Source organism: Rhincodon typus, chromosome 5, assembly GCF_021869965.1.
Source record: "Rhincodon typus isolate 14 chromosome 5, sRhiTyp1.1, whole genome shotgun sequence".
NCBI lineage: Eukaryota > Metazoa > Chordata > Chondrichthyes > Orectolobiformes > Rhincodontidae > Rhincodon > Rhincodon typus.
In genome coordinates, this window is record NC_063336.1 from 73,234,062 (window position 1) to 73,261,179 (window position 27,118).

Sequence of the window (27,118 nt, forward strand, 5' to 3'; positions counted from 1 at the left end):
TTCTTGAAGTCCAGGTAGATAACATCCATTGATCTCCTTGGTCTACCCTGCTTGTTACTTCCTCAAAGAATTCTAGCAGATTTGTCAGGCATGACCTCCCCTTGATGAAACCATGCTGACTTTGCCCTATTTTACCATACACTTCCAAATATTCAGAAATCTCATCCTTTACAATGGACTCCAAAATCTTACCCACGACCGAGGTTAGGCTAATCGGCCTGTGATTTTTCGTCTTTTGCCTTACTGACTTTTTAAACAGGGGTGACACATTAGCGATTTTCCAGTCCTCTGGGACCCTCCCCGACTCTAGCGATTCCTGAAAGATCACCACTAACGCTTCCACTATCTCTTCAGCTATCTTCTTTAGAACTCTGGGGTGTAGTCCATCTGGTCCAGGTTATTTATCCAACTGCAGACCAATCAGTTTTACTAGCACCTTTTCCTTGGTGATGGCCACCATACTCAGCTCTGCCTCCTGACTCTGTTGAATTTTTGGGGAATTACTCGTGTCTTCCATCGTGAAGACTGGCGCGAAGTAATTATTCAGTTTGTCAGCCATTTCCTTGTTCCCCACTACTATCTCCCCACCGTCATTTTCCAGTGGTCAATGTCCACTTTTGCCTCTCTTTTGCCCTTTATATACCTAAAGAAACTCTTTCAGTCTTCATTTACATTACTGGCTAGCTTACCCTCCTATTCTCCCTCCTTATTTCTTTTTTTGTTGCCCTCTGTTGGTCTTTGTAAGCTTCCCAGTCCTCTGGTTTCCCACTGCCCTTCGCCACATTATATACTTTCTCTTTTGCTTTTATGCTATCCCTGATTCCTTAGTCAGCCATGGTTGCCATATCCTCCCTGCACCAGTTTCTTTTTCCTAGGGATGAATTTTTGCTGCGTCTCCTGAATTACTCCCAGAAACTCCTGCCATTGCTGTTCCACTGTCTTTCCTGCTAGGGTCCTCTTCCAGTCAATTCTGCCCAGCTCCTCCCTTGCCTTTATTCAGCCGTAATACTGTTACCTCTGATTCTATCTTCTCCCTCTCAAATTGCAGAGTAAATTCTATCATCTTATGCTCACTGCCTCCTAAGGGTTCCTTTACCTTAAGCTCCCTTATCAAGTCTGCCTCATTGCACAGCACTAAATCCAGTATTGCCTGTTCCCTTATGAGTTCCACCTCGTAGACATTCCACAAACTCCTTTTCTTGCAATCCACTACCAACATGATTTTCCCAGTCCACCTGCATATTGAAATCCCCCATGATCACTGTGACTTTGCCTTTCTTACACACCTTTTCTATCTCCTGGTGTATCTTACACAACAATGTGTAACATACTAGAAGCCTCCATTCAAGTCCTTCCCTCTGGCTTTGTGTGCTTGCAAACATGACATTGTACATCACTGACAAAAATTCACAAGTTGCTTGAAACTATCCATGCTACACCTTGTTCATCATGCCATGATGATCTGTTCAACCTATCTATTGCCTACCTTCCACCCAATATGCAGCAGTCTGCCTAAGATCTACCAACAAACATTCTTTGGATCAAGTAATGGGAAACACAGGAAGTTGCTAACAAGTTTCTTCTGACAAAATCCATCGTTCAATTCAGATTTGAACTCCCACAGTTAGAATAAGAACAAGCAAGTGTCCCTGCACGGCCAACCTCCACTGCTAGGGCCTCAGTATAAATCCCTGACATACTTAACGAGAGACACAAATAATATTACACATTACCAAAGACTATAGATTACAGAGATGAAATTTGCATCCAGTGATTTAAAACTATACTGGCGCCAAATTGAAAAACAACTGAGGATCAACACTGGTTTTGCAAATACGTCAACCAAGTTAGCACCTCAACTAATTTCTCCAATGAATTAGTTTAGTTCGCGATCAGGATGGTTGCTAAGGAAACATGCAGAATCATAAAATGAAAAACACAGAAAACATTAGCATATGAAAACTTTATTGGTTTCTACTAAGCAATACTAGTCCCAAATATGGAAAGGTACATGATCCAGGGTATCCCAAACTTCCTGGCAGAAGCAGCACTGTAAGAGTTTCTTTGCAAATGGATACAGCATGGGAATTTTAATTTAAGCAAAGCAGTTCGCATTCACCAAATAGGATGTGGCATTTGCAACATCTTTCAGAAAACAAACAACTCTAAATTTTTAAAATATTACACAATTTCAAACAAATCAACTCCTGGAGTCAGCTGTTATAGGTAACTTTTCATTAAGTTAATCAGCAACCTTTTCCCTTGCAGTGTTTTTGCTCAATTTTCAAAAAAATAATTCAGACTGCAAAAGTAAGCTCGGAGTCTAATGGCCACAAGAATTTCTGAATCAGTTTGTTACAGTCAAGGTATATCAACAACAAAGTTTGATTATAGGGTTGCAGATAACAATGGGATAAACGCATCTGGAAAATCATTTCCTTCTTTCCCTCCTCACTGTTTCTAGAATGCAATTCGATTTCTTCTGCACAGGAAACATAAAAATGTGTTGTCAAATTCTAGCATTTTTTGCTATTAACAACATGTTTATACTTAATATACTAAATTGGAGTTCAGAATTACAATCATATTTACAGTGACAAACAGATATCAGGTCTTTCTAGAAATTAGACTTTTTGTCATTGCTAATTTCCCAAATGTTGTTTGATTAGTACTATTACAAATCACATTGGACTGGATTCAAACAGTCAGCATTACCAGACTCATAAGCAAATTACTTTGGATGCTTTGCTTTTTCTCTTAGTTACTACATGATATCACTGGTTGTATCTTCCATAGGCATCAAACACTTTGAGAATCTTGGTCTACTTGGGGAATTGTTTAGATTGCTAAGCAGAGAGAAAAGAAAAGTTACTTGACCTGAAAGAGAAAATATAGGTTCTTGGATGCAGTTTTAACAAATGACAGATGTGAGAGCAACACTTGAGGTCAAAGTATGTAATGAATCTAAACAATACCGATAGATTGGGGATGGAAGCTAAAGCCAAGAAAGAGAGGCAAGCAGCCATCAGACATCGAAGCATTGATTTTTATTCCAACTTTTCAGCATAAACAGCTGACATTTCCATGTATGTTGCACAGGGAATTATATACCTGTTTTTATAACCTTATGACATTTAAATGTACATAGGAAATGAAGTAGTTTTTAAGTAAAGTCAGTGTTGTTAGAAATCTCATCCAGCTCCAATACTGGAGCCATATTCACAGTGGTGCTCTTGTGTGGAAGTCTAGGTTACATACTTTAGTCAGGCTTGAATCCATACCTTCTGATACAAAGGTACCAAATCAGAGTCAGAGTCAATGATGATACCACAATTTTCAAGCAATATACACAGGCATTTTTTTTTTTGCCGCATGTACCTGTGAGGGCTTAAATACACAGAGCTCAAATTACAATATTTAGTTCAGAAATGATAGACAGGTCAATCCATATAACAGGAACTGGCAAATACTATCCTACACAGGCACTGGAGGGAAAAGGATGTATTTTTCTTGATGTTTTCTAAAGTGTTCTTCTAAATGGCTTGGTTAACACAAAATATATCTGACAGTAATTAAAACAGTATTACCCAGCCTGCAGCTCGGTGACCAGTGGTGTTCCGCAGGGAACTATTCTGTGATCTCTGCTCTTTGTGATCTTTATAAGTGACTTGGATGAGGAAGTGGAAGGGTCAGTTAGTAAGTTTGCCGATGAGACGAAGGTTGGTGAAGTTGTGGACAGCGTGGAGGGCTGTTGTAGGTTGCAACAGGACATTGACAGGATGCGGAGCTGGACAAAGAAGTGGCAAATGGAATTCAACCCAGAAAAGTGTGAAGTGATTCATTTTGGAAGGTCGAATTTGAATGTAGAATACAGGGTTAACGGCAGGCTTCTCGGCAGTGTAGAGGAACAGAGGGATCTTGGGGTCCACGTCCATAGATCCCTCAAAGTTGCTACCCAAGTTGATTGCGTTGTAAAGAAGGCATATGGTGTGTTGGCTTTCATTGGCAGGGGAATTGAGTTTAAGAGCCATGAGGCTATGCTGCAGCTCTATAAAACCCTGGTTAGACCACACTTGGAATATTGCGTTCAGTTCTGGTCACCCCATTATAGGAAAGATGTGGAAGCTTTAGAGAGGGTGCAGAGGAGATTTACCCTGATGCTGCCTAGACTGGAGGGCAGGTCTTATGAGGAAAGGTTGAAGGAGCTAGGGCTTTTTTCATTGGAGCAAAGAAGGATGAGAGGTGACTTGATAGAGGTTTACAAGATGATGAAAGGTATAGATAGAGTGGATAGTCAGAGACTTTTCCCCAGGGCGGAAATGACTGTTACGAGGGGGCATAATTTTAAGGTGATTGGAGGAAGGTATAGGGGAGATGTCAGAGGTAGGTTCTTCACACAGAGTGGTGGGCGTGTGGAATGCGCTGCTGGCAGTGGTAGTGGAGTCAGATACTTTACAGACTTTTAAGCGACTCTTGGATATGCACATGGAGGATAGTAAAATGTAGGGCATGCAGGGTAGATTGATCTTAGTAGGATAATAGGTCGGCACAACATCGTGGGCCGAAGGGCCTGTACTGTTCTATGTTCTAAGTGTATTTGGTTGGTTTTGTTTGCGGAGGGTGAACAGAAAAGTACAGATAGTAGTAGCCATGTCAAAAACCGACAATCTATTAGAAGACTTACATAGACAAGTGAAGAGGTGGTGGCATTGTGGTAATGTCACCGAACTTCAGGGGACATCAGTTTGAATTCCACATGGTAGATCATGAAATTTGAAATCTGGAATTAAAAGCTAGCCTAATAATGAACATGTAACAATTATCATAAAAAAACCTGTTTTACATCTGCATTTCAGGGAAGAAAATCTGCCATTTTATTTGGTCTGTCCTACATGCAACTTCAGATCCACAGCAATATAGTTGACTCAACTCCCCTCTGAAATGGCTTAGCAACACACTAAGTTGCATGAAAGCATGATAAAGTCTGAAGAAACCAAACAGACCAGCCGGCAATGGCATAGGCACCAGAAATGGCAAGAAATGACCCTGCAAAATCCTACTTCATAACATGTGGGGACTTGTGTAAAAATTAAAACTGTTCCCACAGACTGGTCAACTAAAAGCCTGACAGTTATGGTAGGCATGCATACAGAATTGTATCATACAGTTGAGATATACCACCACCATCAATAAGAAAACATGACACGCGAGACAATTTTGGACTCTGGGTTGGGAATTTCCATGTCCATCAAAACAGATTCACTACCACCATTACTGACTGAGCAGGTGGAGTCCTGAAAGATGTAGTTGCTAAACTGGGTCTGTCTGTGACAGGTGATGAGAGAACCAACAATAGGGAAAATGCTGCTTGACTCTGAATCTACGAATCTGTTGCAGATGCTTCTGTCCACAACAGTATCACTAGGGGTGACTACTGCAGGGTCCTTGTGGAGGTGAAGTTCCGCCTTCACACTGATGATACTCTCTATCATGATGTGCAGCACAGCCACTATGCTAAATATGACACACTTCAAGCATATTTAGCAACTGAAAACTGGGCATCCGTGCAACACCTTGGGCGAGTAGTAGCATAATTCTATTCAACCATAATCTGTAACCCCCATGGCCCAGCATAAGGCCCCACTTTACCGTTACCATCAGGCCAGGACATCAACCCTGGTTCAATGAAGAATGCAAGAGGGCATGCCAGAAGCAGCACCAAGCATACCTGCCCATATGTGTCAACCTGGTGAAGCTGCATAACAGGACGACTTGTATGCAAAACACTAGAAGCAGCATGAAATTGACAAGGCTTTGCAATCCCACAACCTATAGATGAGATCTAGATTCTGCAGTCTGGCAACATCCAGTTGTGAATAGCGGTGGATAATTGAACAACTAGCAGGAGTTGGTGGGTCAGTAAAAGTCACCATCCTCAATAATGGGGAAGCCAAAGGCATCAGTGCATAAAACAAGGCTTAAGTATTAGCAACAAAAACAGAAATAACCAGTTCTGAAGAAGAATCACTGGACCCGAAACTGCTTTTTCTCCACAGATGCTGCTGGACGTGCCGAGGTTCTCCAGCAATTTCTGTTTTCATTTGAGATTTACAGTATCTGCAGTTCTTTGATTTTTTTTGGTTTTCTGAAATATTTGCATTCACCTTTTGGGTAGCATGGTGGCTCAGTAATCAGCACAGCACCAGGATTCAATTCCAGCCTTGGGTGACTGCCTGTGTGGAGTTTGCATGTTCTCCCAGTGTTTGTGTGGGTTTCCGCCAGGTGCTCCAGGTTCTTCCCACAGTCTAAAGATATGCAGTTCAGGTGGATTGGCAATGCTAAAATGCCCCGGAATGTACAGGGATGTGCAGACTGGGTGGTTAGCCATGGTAAATACTGGGATATAATGGGGGGGCCGGGTCTGGGTGGGATGCTCTTCGGAGGGCATGTGTAGCGATTCTATCTTCAGCCAGAAGTGTCAAGTGGATGATCCATGCAGGCCTCCATCTGAGGTGTACACCATCCCAGATGGTAATCGGTCAGTCTTTAACTAATTCAATTTATTCTATGTGACATTAAGAAAGAGCTGAAGACACTGGACCTGCTACGGCTATAGATCTTGATACTATTCCAGCAATAGGATGCATGTCTTGTTCTCTAGAATTAACTCCTAGCCAAGCTGTTCCAGACAGTTACATCACTGATATCTAACAATATTAACTGCCTAGGCATATCCTGTGAATAAAAAGACAACCTCAACCCAGTCGAGTACCGCCCTATGTCTACTCTTGACCGTCAACAGTGCCATCAAGTGGGAATTGCAAATGAATAATTTCCTATTGATGGTCAACCTCATTACAGCTTGGACCAAACATCGACAAAAACAGCTGAGTTCTAGAGGCAAGGTGTGACTAATTGCCATTGACCTCATGGAACCCTAAGAAAACTGGAATCAGTGAGAATCAGCAAAAACTCCGTTGGATGGAGTCATACCTGACAGAAATTAAGAAGGTCCAGGTCATTAAAGCAAGAATTCCTCAGGATAGTGTCCTATGTCCAACCATATTCAGTTGCTTCAATGACATTCCTTCAATTAGAAGCTGGATGTGTGCGATGACTGCACAACATTCAGCATCATTTGTGACTCCTCAAATACTCGAGCAGTCATGTTCATAGCAAGACATGCAACATCTAGGCTTGGGCTAGTAAGTGACAAGTAACATTTGTGCTTCACAACTGCCAGACAATAACTTCTCCAACAAGAGATAATCTAAGAATTGCATCTTGATATTCAATGACACTGCCATCACTGAATCCCCCACTATCCTGGAGGTCAACATTGACCAGACACTGAATTAGACCAGCCAGAAACATACTGTGGCTACAAGAGTGGGTCAGAGGCTGGGAATTCCGCAGCCATTAATAGATCTCCTGTCTCCCCAATGCAAGTACACCATCTACAAGGCAGTGTGATGGAATATTACTCATTTTCTGGATGGGTGAAGCTCCAACAACAATTGACCTGCCAGTCAAAGCAGCAGACTTGGATAGCACCCTATCCACAACCTTCAAAATTCACTCCCTTCATCACTGATGCACAATGGTGGCAGTGTGTATCATCTGAAAGGTGCACTTTAGCAACCCACCAAGGCCCTTTCAACATTAAATCCAGTTTTGCTACAGAACCTCGAGGACAAGCACAGCAGATACATGGGAACACCACCATCTGCATGTAGCCCTCCAAGTCACATACTATCCTGACTCGGCACTATGTAGCATTGGGTCAAACTACTGAAACTCACTTCCTAACAGTAGAGTGGGTGTTCCCATGCCACACGAACTGTAGCGGTTTCAGAAAGCAGCTCGCACAATGTTCTCCAAGGAAATTAGGGATTCGCAATAAATGCTGTTCAAGCCAGCAATGCCCACATTCCCTGTAACAAATTCTCCCAGTCCATAAGTTTCTCTTTCCATTGTTTTTTGTTAGACATTTGTCAATATTTAATTTTAAATTTCTTATTAAATTACTTGAAATTGATTTTACCCTACATAAACATTTGCCACTGTTTGCTAATAAACCAATAAAAAATGCATTTTTCTTCAACTGAAAACTGTTTTGTTCTAAGTGCAACCTCAAATACAAAAAACAATCAATTCAGAAATTACACAATAATTTATCACTAACAACTGAAGACAACAATTGAGCTTCCATTCAAAACTTTAATTCAAGGCCCCTCTCAAAAGCTTGATGTGATTTTTGTAACTCTCAGCACTGAAGCTAATTTTCAACCACATATGTGCATGTGACAATTTTCACAACTTCCAACCATCAAAAGGACTGAGAAGTAGCTGAGTTCAGTCATTCATCATATGTGAATTTATAAACAATAGACTTTGTCAATGAAGAAGAGATGTGAAATGAAACACATGATCTGATATTTACAAAAGAAAAAGAATGATGCGGCCAGGCCCGAGTTTCTTCAGCATTTTCTGTTTTTGATTTGATCTTTAATTCTTGTGAAAGTTCACTATAAAAATCCCTCTCCATGAGGCTCACTATCAACAATAATACTCAATTTTTCACACCTACCTACATGTTAAAATCTTGTGGATGTAGTGGCCCTGCCTTCCCGGTTGAAAAGTTTAGAGCAAGCACCTCTGCATTGCAGGGATGGCCTAACCTGATTTTGCAGACATCAAGGACTGTTTGCTAGCTGAGATGGCAGTACCCATCCTCATCTGGAAGGAAGCCCTGCTACCAAGAGCTACTGATTTGTCAAATGACTGGCAACCCTCCAGTCAGGATATCTCTGCAGCAGTTCCTCAGAATAGCATGTTAGGCCTAATAATCTTCCCTAATGCATCAATGATCTTCCTGCCATCATAAGGTCAGAAACGGTGATTGCACAATGTTCAATACCATTCACAGCTCCACGGATATGACATGACAAGTGAGAAAAAACATCCATGTCATAAAAGTGCCAGGAATGTACGTTCTCCAACAAGACTAAATAATAAAGTTAGGCATTCAGGACGAGCTTGCCAACTGGATACAGAATTGGCTTAAAGGCAGGAGACAGAGCGGTGTAGGAGGGTTGTTTCTCGGACTGGAGGCCTGTCACCAGCAGTGTTCCACAGGGATCAGTTCTGGGTACTCTTTTGTTTATCATTCATATAAATGATTTTGATGAGAATATAGATGGCATGGTTAGTAAGTTTGCAGATAACACCAAAATTGATGACATAGTAGACAGTGAAGGTTTTCTAAGATTACAAAGGGATCTTGATCAAATGGGTCAATGGGCTGAAAAATGGCAGATGAACTTCAATCTGGATAAATGTGAGGTATTGCATATTGGTACAACAAACAAGGGTAGGGCTTATACAATTAATGGTAGGGCCTTGGGTACTGTTGTAGAACAGAAGGACCTAAGGGGTTCAGGTACATAATTCTTTGAAGTTTATGTCACATATAGACAGGGTGTTTAAAAAGGCGTTTAGCATGCTTGCCTTCATTGCTCAGTCCTTTGAGCAAAGGAGTTGGGAAGTCACATTGAGGTTGTACAGGTCATTGGTGAGGCCTCTTCTGGAACACTATGTCCAGTTCTGGTCACCCAGTTATTGGGAGGATATTATTAAGCTGGAGAGGGTTCAGAAGAGATTTACCAGGATGGTGCCGGGTATGGAAGGTTTGTGTTGTAAAGAAAGGCTGGGACTTTTTTTCACTGGAGCATAAGGGTTGAGAGGCAACCTTATACATGTTTACAAAATAATGAATAGATAGGGTTAGTTGTCTTTTCCCTAGGATGGGGGATTTCAAGACCAGCAGATACATTTTTAATGTGAGAGGAGAGAGATTTTAAAAAGACATGGCAGCAAATTTTTGTTTTTACAGAGGGTGGTTTGCATGTAGAATGAACTTCCTGATGAGATGGTGGATGTGGGCATAGTTACAACATTTAAAAGACATGCATAAGAAAGGTTTGTAAGAATATGGGCCAGGAGCAGGCAGGTGGGGCTAGTTTAATTTGGGATTATGTTCGGCATAGACTTGTTGGACTGAAGGGTCTGTTTCTGTGCTGTATGACTCTAAGAGACAGTCCAACCATTGCCCCTTGACATTCCAATGCATGACAGCATATTCCAAAACTACAACCATCCCCAAAGAAGAACACGGCAGTAGTTACATGGACACACCACGACCTGCAAATTCTCCTCCAAAGCACTCACCATCCTAACCTGCAAATGTATGGCTGTTCCTTCTGTGTCATTGGGTCAAAATCTTGAAACTTCTTCCCTAATGGGCTTTGTGGTTCAAGAAGGCAGCTTAACATCACATTTTCAAGGGCAACGGGGATGGGTAATAAATGCTCGCCTAACCAGTGACACTCATATCCAATAAATGAAGAAAATAAAGTCCCAGTAGTGCTACTGCAGTTAGTCCCTCACAAGAGGGGTTGGCACCAATGTTAACAGATTGTTTCTCCAAGGAAATGAAGTAGGCCCCAGCAGGGGGTGTGGGCTACAATTGAGTGGTGGCAAAACCCTCCCCAAAACCAGAACACTAAGGTTGACCTGGTGGCCTCAGCATGTCATGAGCAGCGAATAGGTTCCCATGTCAACTTTTCTGTTGCTGTCCTGAGGCAGTGTTCCAGCAAGCGTCCGCACCAGCTGGAAGAACAGCATCTCATTTTCTGTTTGGGGATCCTGCACAGAGTTCAATAACTTTAGAGCCAGATTCCATTATTCCATGTTTTTTTTTTACCCAAGCCCACACCTAGTCCTGTTATGACATGGGTTGCATTTAGCACAGCCATTTTCACCCACTCAGACCTATTGTCACATTACATGATTTGCTTTCAACCCTCATTCTCTGCTACCCTCAGCTCTCATTGCAACTTATTCAGCTTATCTTCTGTCCTAACCTGTCATCCATAATCCCCTCATTTACCTTCCATTTTCATTTCTCTCTTTGGGCTCCATCTCCACCTGACCTCTCACCTCTTCCCCACTCTCATGCCCCAATCTCATCTTGAGCATAAATAGCACTTCAATAGGAAAATGAGACTCAGTATCATTTAAAACATGGTAGATTGGGAAATGCTGATGTACAAAGGGTGCTCTTGTACACTGGTCACTGTAAACATACATGCAGGTGCAGCAAGCATTTAAAAAGGCAAATGGTATGTTTACCTTCATTATAAGAGGGTGAGGGTATGAGAGCAAGGAAGGCTTGCTGCAAATACACAGGACCTTGGTTTTTCCATGCCTGGACTACTGTGGACAGCTTGGTCTCAATACCTAAAAAAAAAACAGACAGTGCAGTGAAGATTTATCAGACTGATTCCTGGGATGATAGGTTTATCATATGGGGGCAGATTGGGTCAGCTGGACCTGTATTCATTGGATTTTGGAGCAATGGATCAGGGAAACATAAAATTCTGACAGCGCTGGATAGACTGGATGCAGGGTTGCTATTTCCCCTTGCTAGGAGGTCTGGAACAAAGGATAATGGTTTCAGGATATGTGGCGGGCCATTTCAGACAAAATTGAGGAGACATTTCTTCACGCAGTGAATAGTGAACTTGTTGCATTCTTTACCATTGAAGACTGTGGAGGCTAAGTCACAGTAGATATTTAAGAAAGAAATGCATGTTTAGTGGCGAAAAGAGTACGAGTAGAAGTGAGAGTGTGTCATTGACATAAAGGATTAGAGGTAATGTTGAATGGCAAAATAGGCTCAATAACCTACTCCAGCACCTACATTCTGTGCTCTACGTTTACTCTAGCGACCACTCATTCAAACAGATCTAAAGTTTTGCAGTTCAACGATATAAAAGTATTTGAATGTTAATAATGACAATGTTAATGACAATAATTGGTCATTGCAGCCCATTAAATCATTTGGCATTCTCATTCATACCACTAATGTTATATTTTAATGGTTTCTTCTGTATGCTGTTTTTGAGGTTCCACAGCAACTATTATTGCTCACCTTACATCTCTTTTTACTGGTAAAATTAGTTATGTTGAAGAAAAATCGAATAATAGCTTAACAGAGTATAGTTAGCTCATAACAATAAAGAAATTGGCAGTGGGAAACAGCTGTGGCAAGGATTAAAATGAATTAAAGCAGACGAATGGTCGCCTTCAGATAGAACACTAAAGTGATTTATTGGCTTGGATTTAAAAACATTTTGAGCAAGTGCCATTTTATGTAGACTTTGAAAATCCCTACATGGTGGTAGACCTTCCAAGAACCATTTGTCAAAAGCTTGTGATTAAGTTTAAAGTGGTGATGATTCAGGATGAAATTATAAAATGGATCAGAAATTGACTGAGTGTAGAGAATAGTTTTTAAATTGTTGAAAGAATTATACTGGGCAGAACAGAAGTAAGGAGTGAGTTGTTCCAGCTTTCAGTAGTAGGACCAATATTATTTCTAAATTACAGTAATGACTGATTCAAATATTTAATACTTACCAATTAAATATGGCTGGTGATACTAAACCAAGTGGGACAGTCGTTTTTGAGGAGTAGTACTGGAAATCCAAAATATGGTGGAATAGAATATATAAATAGGAACAAAAAACACAGATAAGGTTTAGTATAAATATAATTGCTTAGGTGTTAAAGTGCGAGTGTGTTTCCCCGAAACCATACAGAATAGTTAATTCAATAGCCTGTCTGAACAACTGACTGAAAAAACAACTTCACAATTTGGAAGGCTCTTATTCCAAGCACATACGAAGGGTTTACCTAACAGACCTATATTTTGTCAGGAGAATATCAGGTGATTAAAAATAGGAGCAGCTAATAGGTCAAGCAAAAGCTCTAAGGGAGCCATTAACGTTTAAGACAACCAACACAATAACATTTAAAGACTAGCCAGTAGACGTTGTGGATCTAATATTAAACATGCATAGTACTGCAAGAAAGCAACCAACAGAATAATTAGAATTCTACACTAGAACAGCAAGACAGAAGAATACAAATCAGAACACATTACACACAAACTTTATAGATCTATTTGAACCATATCTTGGAACGCTGCATGCATTTCCTATCAACAAAACATGAAGGAAGCTTCTATCACCAAGTCAAATGAGGATAATCTTTGTTGTTGGAGATCTAAAAAATTAAAACTACCCCTCAGTAAATTGTAAGAATAGCACAAAGGAGCACAGTTGAAATTAATGAATGGTAAAATTAGGATAGACATTAAAAACAATATCTTCAAATAAAAGAATGACCAACAAAATACTTTTCAAATAGTTAATGGAGATGAAACTTCTAGAGTTATAAGATTCTATGCCACAAAGGGCATATTGCTCCTGGCATAGGTTTAAGGTTGGAGTCCCTATCTAATTACATAATAGCACAATTTAGCAATGTAACAACAATATCATCATGATCAGAACTAAAACTTGGCAGCTTTTACAAGGGTGGGATGGCTGGGATGCTTTTCGGGGGGTCAGTGCAGACTCGACTGGCCAAGAGCCTCTATGTACATTGTAAGAATTCTATGATTCGCACGTATCAAAGTATTAATTGAGATAAGACCAGCTATGATTCATTATGCTTCACAGTGAGTGATCATACAGCATCACTTCGTTTATTCAGTACAACTTGCATTTGAATAATCAAAATAACAAATACCCTACACTTCTCCACATCAGTTGTTGTACAAAAGCAAAATATTACAAAAAATCTGAGATAAAACTGGAAAATGCTGGAAATAGTAAGCAAGTCACAGTTATTTTAAGCCATTTCACCAGGGATAATCCCAGGTTTGGGAAAAGGGCCTGTTAATCAGCAATACCAGCTGATAACATAAATGAGGGCAGAAAACAATACACACCTAAACGAAGATCTCTATATGGGGAAATCAATCAAGGCATTTTTTTTGTCTTTTTTACGGTCTGAGTGGAACAAACAAAAGGTATAAACTGGGGCAGCCTCTGAAATGAAGGGGTCAAATGTTAGAGGGAAGGAAGAAACAACGAAATTGGGACATCAGGGCAGCTCCTGCTCGCTCTCTATCCACAACCAGAACTGAAGAAAGTCTCATAACCCAAGGAATGAGTATGGCCCCGAGGACGCTCAACACAGGAGACACGGCATCGTGAATATTTCATCCAGAGCCTACAGAACCTTCAACCCACTGCCCCGCATCTCCACACCATGCCTTGGGTAATTTAATAACTGTTTTGTAATTAATCATAAGAATGTCCGGCATAGGTTGTGTCATATGGAGATTTGCTGCATTAAACATACTCTTATTGTTCAAACGTCTGAAATCTGTGTCAATTGCATTAATTATCATCCCTCAGTGTGGTTAATAAAGGTAAGCCCTGGCCTTCAAGTATAAATTAGTGAGTTCAGTTGTGACCAGTAAGGCTGAACAACCCTCACATAATTAGAAACACCCTACAGGTTGCAGCTATAGAAAGAAACAGAGTTAATGTTTCAGGTTGATGATGAAAGGTCAGCGACATGAAACATTAACTCAGTGGGTCTTACTTGACTTAAACAAACTAACTCCAAAGCTAAGAGCTAGCAAGACCTGCTATCCTGATGAAGGGTCCTAACCCAAAATGTCGACTTTCTTGCCCTTCTGATGCAGCCTGTCCTGCTGTGTTCCTCCACCTCCACACTGTATTAACTCCAAAGCCTGCCAATTCACCTTATGATCTTATCCAAAACTTTCCCTTTGAACCTTTGCCAGATTTTTGTAAATGTCTCTAATTTTATTATCTAATACAGTCCCATAGAAGGCAGACTCATCTTGTAAACTTCACCGGTGTGTTTCAGACCAGGGCCTTCCAAGAATAATATGTTTGAAGCATATTTTAAATCAATTGCTGCATTTTGGAAAGGCGAATCAGGGCAGAACTCATACAATTAACGGCAAACTCCCAGGGAGCGTTGTTGAACACAGAGACCTTGGAGTGCAGGTTCATAGTTCCTTGAAAGCGGAGTCGTAGGTTGACAAAATAATGAAGGTGGTGTTTGGTATGTTTGCCTTCATTGGTCAGTGCATTAAGTGTAGGAGTTGAAAAGTCATGTTGAGGCTATACAGGACATTGGTTAGGTCACTTTTAGAATACTGCATTCAATTCTGATCTCCCTGCTACAGGAAGAATGTTATGAAATTTGAAAGGGTTCAGAAAAGATTTACAAGGATGTTGCCAGGGTTGGAGAGTTTGAGCTATAGGGAGAGGCTGAATAGGCTGGGACTATTTTCCCTACAGTATCGGATATGGAGGCGTGAAGTTTATAAAATCATGAGGGACATAGATAAGGGTGAATAGCCAAGGTCTTCTCCCTAGGGTAGCGGAGTCCAAAATTAGAAGGCATTGGTTTAAGTTGAGAGGGGAAGATTTAAAAGGGACTTAAGCAGCAATCTTTTCACACAGGGGCTAATGCATGTATGGAATGAACTGTTAGAGAAAGTAGTGGACGCTGGTAGAATTACAACATTTAAAAGGCATCTGGATGGGATATGAATAGTAAGGGTTTAGAGGGATATTGGCCAAATGCTGGCAAAAAGGACATTAATTTAGGATATCTGGTCAGCATGGACAAGTTGGACCATAGGGTCTGCTTCCATGCTATACAACTCTATGACTCCATAATTGCTGAGACAGGTTACGGATTGAGTTATTCCTCACAGTGAGACAGAACCACATTTTGGCAGGTGAATAATACTGTGCACTTTACACTGACTTATGTTTCTGTCCTTATAGAACAGTGCAACTGCTGACCTCTGATAGAAATTGGCATGGGAAACCTGTTACTTACATATGTATACGTTCAAGTTACTGAATGGGTTTCTTTGTATGGCCAGATTATAACTTATAGTTTTCTTTTTGTCAAAAGATAATTTTATTCACAAAATACATGTGAATAGATAAGCATCTTATATTACTTCACATTGCCTGGGAAAAGATTCAATTCAAAATTTCCAGGAAAATTGGTGCCATTGTCTCAACAGATTAAAATAGGATTTTTCTTCATTCAATAATACATATCAAATAATCTTTCTTGGATCAGAAAAAGGATTCAGTTAACAAGATGCATGTATTATTTAATCATTCCTGTCAACACCAAACTGAAAAAGGGGATGGGAGCAAAAGCTGAGCATAATTGCCAAGTCTAGTACTCTTAATGTCCAAAATCTTTACTTAACTTTTGGATTATAGGAATCAAGAGACGTCTGTGAAACTGTTAACAAATGATTTAAAGAAAAAAAGCTCGCATACAGACAGCACACAATCATGTATCTCAAAAATGTCTCATGTGCCTCGTAGATAATTAATTACGTGAGCACAATGACTACTATGTCTTTATAAATAATATTAACTTTTATTTTAGATGGGGGCTATAAGACGAGGCCTGGATCATTTGTAAATCAGTATGAGCCACATCGGGATATGACAATTCCAAAGACTATTTAAGACTGCCATCACCTGCAATTAATGAGCACATCAAGGAGTTGTAGTCTCTACCCTTTAATATTATTAATACTTTACTATTCTCAGGAGATGGCTGAGCTCAGTAGACTTGGGTACAACAGGCTGTATTCACTCTCATCATTTTCAACACTGTGAGCAAAAGGTAAAGGTCATCAACACCAACAGAATGATAATACACCACTGCAACCCCTCCAGTCAAAGATGATATTTTTGAGTTGTTACAGAGCTGCTTGGCTTGCTGTGTTCATCCAGCTCTACACCTTGTTATCTCTGATATTTTTGAGTGCATCCTTTAAGTGATACATTCACTTTTGGCAAAATATGGATGTTGATCGTCAGACCTTTTTTTTGTATTAACAATATATTTATAATTCTACATAAATATCATTACAGGATATTATGGAAAAGACGCATATTCAGGCCACGAAATTAGAAGGATGACACTGATATTCACAAACGGCAGTTATATGTGTGCTTATACATAATAATGTGTCCTGTAGTGATAACTATCTCCATTAATTATAATGTCAAAACAGAAAATGCTGTAAATAGATTAAAGAACAGTATAGCACAGGAACAGTCAAGCCTGTGCCAACACATTTTGCTCTTCCATACTACAACTGTCTTCACTTACAGGATCTGTATCTCTCTATTCCTTTCCTGAATGCTGCTATTGTGTCTGCTTCCAACACCTCATCTGGCAATACATTCCAGGCACTCACCACTCTGTTTGTGAAAAACTTGCTTCGCACATCTCTTTTAAACTCCCCACCCACGCCCCAGCACCTTGAACCTGTTCCCCCTAGTAATTGACCCCTCCACCCTGGGAAAAAGCCTCATACTTTCCACACTATCCATGCCATTTACAATCTTATAAACTTCTATTAGGTCACCCCTCAACCTCTTGTGTTCCAGTGAAAACAAACCCAGTCTATCCAAATTTTCTTCATGGTTAATATCCCCCATACCAGGCAACATCCTGGTAAACCTTTTCTGTACCTTCTCCAAAGCATCCACATCCTTCTGTTAGTGTGGTGACCAGAACCGTATGCAATAGTTAGGCCAAACTTGGAAGAAATTTCTATAAAGGTGTAGCATAACCTGTCTATCCTTATCCTCAATACCCCTTCAAATGAAGACAAGCATGTCATGAGCCTTTTATACTACTTTTACTACCTGTGCTGCCACCTTCAGTGATCTGTGGAACTGCCTAAATCCCTCTGCATATCAACAATCCTAAGGGTTCTGCCATTTGCCATATAATTTCCATCTGTACTTGGCTTTCCGAAATACAACACCTCACATTTGTCTGGATCAAACTCCATCTACCATTTTAAAAAACGAAAGAACTGCGGATGCTGTAAATCAGAAACAAAAACAAAATTGCTGGAAAAGCTTAGCAGGTCTGGCAGCATCTGTGAAGGAGAAAACAGAGTTAACGTTTCGGGTCCAGTGACCCTTCCTCAGAACTGATAATGGCTGGGAAAACGTCAGTTTATATGCAGAAAATAGGGAGGTGGGTGGGGTAGGGAGTAAACGATAGGATAGAGCCCAAAGAGAGAGAAAGACAGTTGGGCAGACAAAGGAGTTGCTAACAATCAAGCTGGGAGGTCCGACCCATCTCCCGCACTTCCGCCCTCACCCCTTCTCTTCCCTCCCGCAACAGCGATAGGGTTCCCCTTATCCTCACCTACCATCCCACCAGCATCCACATCCAGAAGATCATCAGACGCCATTTCTGCCACCTCCAGCGAGATGCCACCACCAGACACATATTCCCCTCCCCTCCCTTGTCCACCTTCCGCAGGGACCGTTCCCTGCGGGACACGCTGGTCCACACTTCCTTCACCCATAACACCACCCCACAGCCCTAAGGCACCTTCCTCTGTAACCAGCGAAGATGCAACACCTGCCCATTTACCTCCTCCCTCCCCAGTATCCAAGGGCCCAAACATACCTTCCAGGTGAAACAACACTTCACCTGCACTTCCCAGAATCTGGTCTTCTGCATTCGCTGCTCACAATGTGGTCTCCTCTACATTGGGGAAACGAGGTGTAGACTTGGCAACCACTTCACAGAACCTCTACGCTCTGCTCGCAAAAAAGACCCTGAACAACCTGTTGCCTACCACTTTAATGCACCACCCTGCTCCCTGGCCAACAACTCTGTCTCTGGCTTGCTGCAGTGTTCCAGTGAAGCCCAACGCAAGCTGGAGGAACAACACCTCATTTTCCATTTAGGGACCCTACAGGCCTCCGGACTCAATACTGAGTTAAATAATTTTAGGGCCTAAACTCTCCTATGTCCCAGCCCCCTACCCCACACACCAGGCCTTGTTACCACATAGCCTGCCTGTTGTTAGTCACTAACAGTCCCCATTAACAACTAATCACCCTACCAGCCTGATCGTTAGCAACTCCTTTGTCTGTCCAACTGTCTTTCTCCCTCTTTGGGCTCTATCCTATCGTCTACTCCCAAACCCACCCACCTCCCTATTTTCTGCATATAAACTGACGTTTTTCCAGCCACTATCAGTTCTGAGGAAGGGTCACCGGACACGAAACGTTAACTCTGTTTTTTCCTTCACAGATGCTGCCAGACCTGCTGAGCTTTTCCAGCAATTTTGTTTTTGTTCCATCTACCATTTTTCTGGCCATGCCTCCATCTGTTCTATATCCTGCTATACTTTCTGACAATCCTTACTATCCACAACTCCACCAATCTTTGTATCATCTGCGAACTTACTAATTAGACCACATCACATCAGATTTCAAATTAGAAAGACACAGTAACATTTTGGGTGGAAGCCTTTTGTCAGAACACAATCATCACAAAAAAATCTCAGATTTTTAAATCTCTGATGCAAATTGATCACATTTACTTCCAGCAATTCTAAATTTAAAACATTTGTACTTTTCTCTTTTTACAGCCTAACTAGAATTACTTAATTGTCTACAGTATAGGTGTGAAAATGCATGGTGCGAATTCATATTCTTTCATTCATTTGTAACAATTTAGTAAATTAAATATAATGAATTTTGCATGTGCAATCACATAAGAACCATAAAATGCTAACAAACAAATAATAGAAATTCAGTTCATGTTTTCTCTGCTCTTAGCAAGCTAATCCTACTCTCTTTTTAGCCTTCAAAATTTCTTTCTTTATATGATTATCCAACTCCCTTTAGAAACTTAGCATTGAACCTACCTCGATCACCTTGTCAGGCACAGCATTCCAAGTCCTAACCACATGCTGTGTAGAAAAGGTTTCATATCGCTGTTCACTAGTTTACCAATCACCATAAATGTTTTTTTTGTTCTTGTCCCTTCTGTCAATGAGTACAGTTTCTCTCTACGCCCACTGTCTAGAAATCTGCAGAATATTGTATGAATAAAACTAAGAGCTGCTGAACAGCAAATAAATTGAAATACAACATAAGGGGGCTAATCAGTTACCTTTAGGAGCAATTTCTATTCTTAATGTTGTCTTTTTTAACACATCCCTAAACTAGCAGCACAATTTACAAATATGTATGACAATTTGGTTTAAATGTAAGGTTAGGATCATTGTAAATCCATTTTTAATAATAATCAATGTAACAGGGCCTTATTTAAAGATACACTTATCCACATTCAGTCTATAATATACACTAAGCCCAAGGTTATTGCACAAATGTCTTAGTCTCTCTACAATTTAACAAATCTTGCATTAAAATTAATTTTGGAAACAATAGGGTTAAATTTTAAAGAACAAAATGTGAAACTGCAAACATTCAATTTTCCAAAGCACTATGAACTTGACCCGCTCAGTACTTAATCATTTTCTATGTATTGTTCACAATGCATAATCCCTCCAAAAGGACAAACCACCCAAATGAAAATCAACAATCTCATTTGGCCAGAATTGTGCAATAAGTTAACATAAACATGTGCTTAACCACACCATAAGCATGGAACCTGATTTCTACTTGCATATAAGGCACAGCAAAAATGCAACAAACCACAAGTTATAGGACTTTAAAGATACCAGCTTTGTAATCAAACAAACGTGTGGATTTACATATCTAGAAAAATCTACTTTTAAGTAAACTGTTTTACTACATTGTGACAATTGCATAATCTGAAATACTGTTACTAATTATAACTTCTGCAGCTATGTATAATTATTGAACCTAGTTGCAAAATATAAATAGTTTGAAGTACATAAGTACATTACACAAGTTATTTTGAATAAACAATTAAAATTCAAGGAAGTCATACTAAAAACCTATTTCATTAAATAACCAAGAGTAAAAGGTTAAAGTGTTGGACAAAAATCAACAGATCAATGATTCAACCTACATAACATTTTCAAATACTTATGTCATAAAGCTAATAATGGAATAACATCAAATAATGATGCAATATTCAGATCATGCAGTACAATTTGCACCAATTGAATTCTTTATAATCACCTCAAAGGGGGAAAAAAAAGAGTGTTAGCAGACATTTGGGCCCATTAAAAATGTGCAGACAATGAACATTAGGCATATGTCAGACATGTTAAACGAACACTTTCCATTTGCTTCCACAGTGAATGAACAGAACAAAAGACAAGCAGCGCAAAAATCCAGACGTAATCCAAGGTGAAAATAATGGAACTTAAAACAGAAAGATCTCCTTATGGTTTTCACTTCCTGGTATCAAATAGGTGAGGAAATTGCACATGAATTAGCCAATGATTTTGCAATGCTGTCTGTACTAGGAAAGTAAGCTTATGGATTCAAAAATTGTAAATGTCATTTTATTATTTGAAAAAAAGAGGGAGGGATAAATTAGTTTAATGTGAGTTGCATCAGAGATGGTGTGATCAAGGAGAGAAAGCATGAATTTGTGAAGAATAATGTAACTACATATGACTAGTCTAGTTGAATTTTTGCAGAGACCAGTCATATGGTGAATAGAAGAGTCTACAAATGTTGTCTTTTTGAAGGTCCGGAAAACATTTTATAAGTTTCTGCAGAAGTAATTAAAATCAAAAATGAAAGTGCTTATGATTGAATACAAGTTGTATTCACAACAAATTAGTAACTGATTCATACAGTGACTGTAAAATAATCCACTTAAGCAAAAAAGACAACTTACAATATTTTCTAAACGAGGTGAGGAGCAAAATTTATGTATTAACGTGCACAACTCAGAAAAAGCTAATGCATGGTTATAAAAATTATTCAAAAAGACTAATGAAATGCTAGCATTTATTTCATGGTATTTCAAGGAGAAAAGCGAGGAAGCAATGCTTGGAGAGCAGATGCCAACTGCAGTATTACTTTCAGTTTTGAGCAGCAAACCTCAGGAAAGACTTATTGGCCTTGGAAAGAATGCTGCACAGATTTAACAGAGTTAAACACAGCTAAGTTGTAACAGCACATTTAATGAATACGGCTGTTAGTCCCTTGAGTTTAAAACATTGATTTATTTAGTGACTTAGACTCCCTACAGTGTGAAAACAGGCCCTTCGGCCCAACAAGTCCACACCGACTCACAGCATCCCACCCAGACCCATCCCCCTATAATCCACCTAATCTACACATCCCTGAACACTATGGGCAATTTAGCATGGCCAATCCACCTAGCCTGCACATCTTTGGACTGTGGGAGGAAACTGGAGCACCCAGAGGAAACCCACGCAGACACGGGGAGAATGTGCAAACTCCACACAGACAGTCACCCAAAGGTGAAATCGAACCCAGGCCCCTGGTGCTGAGAGGCAGCAGTGCTAACCACTGAGTCACCGTGCCGCCCATCGTATATACGCCTTCAAAACAGCAACTGAATTCAATTGGATAAATACTGAGAAACGATTTCTGATGGTGGAGTAACCTGAAACAGAGGCATAATCTTAAAATTTCAGCTATGCAGTTCTGGACTTGCTCGCCGAGCTGTTAAGTTTGTTTGCAGATGTTTGGTCACCATACTAGGTAACATCCATCAGTGCACCTCTGGTGAAGTGTTGATATTCCGTGCCACTTGCTACTCCTGTGCCTTAGTTTGCTGGGGGTGGATGGCATCATTTCCAGATTTGTTTCTTAGTGGTTGGTATTTGGTCTTCATGTTTGTGAATGGAGTTCCAGTCTGAGTTCCAGGCCTCCAGGAATTCTCGTGCGTGTCTTTGCACAAATTCCTCATCATCAAGAAGACCAGAAGAGATGAGGACGAGATCCTGGTCTCCGACGTGACTGCACTATTCACTCCATAAACATTCCCCTAGCTAAGGAAACACTAGCCTCGCTACTAGATCGACCAGGGATACAAACACCCGACAACACCAACACCATCAGCATAGACGGTACCCTCAAACTACAGGACCCATGCCTCACAACCACATCACCTTCAACAACAAGGTACACAGTCAAATCAACAGGACATCCATGGGAGCACCGATATCAGGATTAATAACGGAAGCCGTAATGCAAAGACTGGAAGGGAGAGCCCTTCCTACCATCTAACCAAAACTGCTATGCGGATGACACTTTTGTTATTGTCAAATGCTCTAAACTGGAGGAAACCCATCTACTCATAAATAACATCCTCAACATGCAGAACAAACATCGTTTACAAAATACCATGCAATGACTGTCACAAACACTACCTCAGACAGACAGGAAGGAAACTAACCATCAGAATACATGAACATTAGCTAGCAGCAAAACTGCACGACGAACTCTCCCTAACATCTGTACATTCAGACAATGAAGGCTATCAATTTAATTGGGACAAATTAACCGTAGTAGCCCAAGCCAAACATAGACATGCACAGGAATTCCTAGAGGCATGGTTCTCCACCCATACTTCAATCAACAAACATATAGAATTGGACCCCGTATATAAACCCACACAGATCAAAATCGTAAATGACAGTACTCAACATAATGGACTGGACAGTATAAATTCCAAGCAGAGTAGAATAACATTGCTTCATCAGAGGCTCCACTGATGATGTCACCTAGCATGGTGACGAAACATCTGAACAAAAACAAGCCAGATCGCCGAGCAAATCAACAACCTCAACCACAACATGAGCTACAGATCTTTGCCAAAACTTTAAATAATATCTAGGAGTTTAATCTTCAATGAGTCAAGTGGAATAGAATAAAACCCCTACAGTGTGGAGGCAGGCTTTCTCGGCCGATCAAGTTCACACTGATCCTTCGAATAGCACATCAGGGCAGGGCTTATACAATTAATGGTAAGGTCCTGGGGAATGTTGCTGAACAAAGAGACCCTTGAGTGCAGCTTTATAGTCCCTTGAAAGTGAAGTTGCAGATTGACAGGGTAGTGAAGCTGGTGTTTGGTACGCTTGTCACCAGAGTTGGAAGGTTCAAGTTATCGGGAGAGGCTGAATAGGGTGAAGCTATTTTCCTTGGAGAATCGGAGCTGAGGGGTGACGTTATAGAAGTTTATAAAATCGTGAAGGGCATAGATAGGGCGAATAGCCAAGGTCTGTCCCCAGGGGAGGAAAGTCCAATGGGATATTGATCAGATGGGCCGAGGAGTGGCAGATGGAGTTGAATTCAGATAAATGTGAGGTGCTGCATTTTGGAAAGAAAAATCAGAGCAGGATGTATACACTTAATGGTACGGTCCTGGGGAGTGTTGCTGAACAAAGTGACCTTGGAGTGCAGGTTCATAGTTCCTTGAAAGTGATGTCCCAGGTAGAATAGTGAAGAAGGCATTTGGTATGCTTGCCTTTATTGGTCAGTGCATTGAGCATAGGAGTTGGGAGGTCATGTTGCAGCTGTATGGGACATTGGTTAGGTCACTTTTGGAATACTGCATAAATTCTGTTCTCCCTGGTAGAGATTTGACAAGGATATTGCAAGGTTGGAGGATTTGAGCTATAGGGGAGAGGCTAAAATGCTGGGGCTATTTTCCCTGGAGTGTCAGAGGCTGAGGGGTGACCTTGTACAGGTTTATAAAATCATGAGGGGCACGGATAGGGTAAATAGCCAAGATCTTTGCCCTGGGGTGGGGGAGTCCAAAACTAGAGGGCATAGGTTTAAGATGAGAGGGGAAAGATTTGAAAGGGGCCAAAGGGGCAATTTTTTCACACCTAGTGGGTGGTGCATGTGTGGAATAAGCTACCAGAGGAAATGGAGGAGGCTGGTACAATTACAAAACTTACAAATCATCTAGATGGGTATGTGAATAGGAAGGGTTCAGAGGAATATGGGCCAAATGCTGGCAAATGGGGCTAGATTTATTTAGGATCAGCATGGTCAGCATGGACCAGTTGGACCAAAGGGCCTGTTTCCATGCTGTACAGCTCAATGACACCATGGCTCTAAGTATTTTATAATAAGAGCAGGTCAATAATTGTTCTGGTACAATACTGCCATTAGTACAAGTACCACATCTGTACCACTTTGTATGTAGTGTATCTAATAACAATGATTTTACTTAGATCAGATTGTGCAATCAGCCCATGCATTTTTTAATTGTTAGGTTATAAAGCCACATAAGTGAGTAACAAATGTGACATTTTGAGCAGCAGACAACTGCAAATGTGTCTATTACACTACAACGCAAAGTAGCTATGGATATTCAGTAACACCACCTAAGAAACACACCCACTTACATTTATATAGCATATCAATGTAGTTTTAAAAAGTCCAAAGCACATTAACAAGAGCTACATTAATAAAAACATATTTAACAAGCGAAAGGAAAAATTAGGAGATGTCACCTAGACAGTGATCAAAGAGGTGGATTTTCATCAGTGCCTTAAAAGATGAAAGAGAGGTAGAGAACATGGTCAAAGGTAGAATGATAAATATCAGGATGTGCAGGAGGTTAGTATTGAAAGTTTAGACAGAAAGCCTGTAGAGCTTGGGAAATCACACTGATAAGGAGGGAAGAAATCAAGGAAAGTACTGAATACAAGGACAAGGATTTTAAAATGTAAACATTATTGGACAGGGAGCTACTGAGTGTCAGCAAACCGGAGTAATAGGTAAACGAGACTTATATACAAGATTATATACAATGAAGAAAAGTAAGCTGGTCAAGAGAGTCTTTGTATAGTTAAATCTGGAGGTAGCAAAGGTTTGGAGAAAATGTAAATGATGAATAACATAGGTAACAATTCAAGTGACTACTCGGTTGGAACCCTTGGATGATGATGTGTCCTATTAAAGGATTTCAGCTGTGTTTATGAACTTAAGTGTTAGTTAACTTATAGCATACCAACATCAAGTGTTATATTCTTTGACATTTTTACTATTGTATAAGTGTAAGCAAATTATAAAATGGCAATTTTAATGCATCTGCAATATACCACATTATTTAAAAAAACTAATTTTAAAAGTGTACTTGTAACCATGTGCATCCTGTGGACATTCATCAAACCAGTAAAAGACAAATTGTAATGAGCAAACAAAATCAATGTTGGCTTTCCTTTAAAAAAAATGAAATGCCCATGTTGATGTTATACGTTGACGATATTGTTCTGGTACAATACTGCCATTAGTACAAGTACCACATCTGTACCACTTTGCACTGAAAACTACACACTTCAAGAATGGCAGCATAAGCACTTCAACTTGACACAATTGCAGTAACATTTGCTATAACAGAATCAAACCATAAAGGCTGGCTACTTACTATTCATATTCCTCATTAACTTTATCACATCTGGCATCATTTTGCTCCTCCCAGTCCTTTCCATGTTTACAAGTAGTTAACAAAATAATATCGTCTCCATTATGTACATGATACAAGGCATTTCTGGTCTCTGACCCAATGCCAGTTAAATATCTTTTACCTTTAAAAACCAGCAAGTATTTTCTTGCAGATAGCACATTGCTGTACATAAGCCAGCCCTTCTCACCTCCTTTCTGTACATGCTGTTTGGAAAACAAGGGGATAGACACATCAAAATCAGATCAGAAGGTAATCACACCGATACTGGCTTTAGCTAACATAGCTTGCCCAATATCAAAACCCAAATCTTCCGTGTAATCAGGCCAGGTTCCTGAATACAGATTGAACACTAGGTGATTTCTCCCATTGTTCCACAGTGGGAGGTTTTGAATTTTAGCTTTTATATTATGAACATACTGAAATGAAAGTTGATCTCTATCCAAGGCATCAATGCTGAGGACAAACAAATATACTTGCCTTGGATCTGAAGTATAATATCTTGAATCCTCAATAGTAGGAAGGATTTTCTGATAACTTTCAGAAATTTTCTCCCCCTTTAGAAGCGGATAGATGTACACTTTGAATCCACTCCTTTGGCGAAGAGAAGAATCAAAACAAGTCTCCATTTCACATTTTTGACTCTTGCAAACATATGCCTCAATCTCTCTCCTCTCCTTCAGAGAAATTCCAGGGTTGATGCCAAGATGGGTCCACTCCTCTTCATCATTTGGCCCATCTTCCAACCTTAAATAGCTGCTCAAGAGATTAATCCACACAGACCAGCGGCATCTGACTGGGGACAAACCTTGATTTCTTAGATTGTGGTGAAGATGATCAGATGACAACGATGAAGATGAAGGTAAATTTGGAGGCAACTGCCAGATCCATGCTCCTCCCAGGTAGAAAAGCAGCAAAAGACAGGCACCAAATGACATTAGAAGATACCTTATCTTGGCCT

The 27,118-nt window shown here is 40.3% G+C and overlaps 1 long non-coding RNA gene across 1 annotated transcript; it reads right to left on the reverse strand.

Moving 5' to 3' along the window:
- Nucleotides 1-1,955: 1,955 nt before the first annotated feature.
- Nucleotides 1,956-26,365, reverse strand: LOC125483174. The gene is made up of 4 exons (XR_007262127.1): nucleotides 26,282-26,365; nucleotides 12,484-12,542; nucleotides 11,194-11,301; nucleotides 1,956-2,482 (listed from the first exon to the last, which is right to left on the reverse strand). It is a non-coding gene; the product is annotated as an uncharacterized LOC125483174 (long non-coding RNA).
- Between the last annotated feature and the right edge of the window lie 753 nt (nucleotides 26,366-27,118).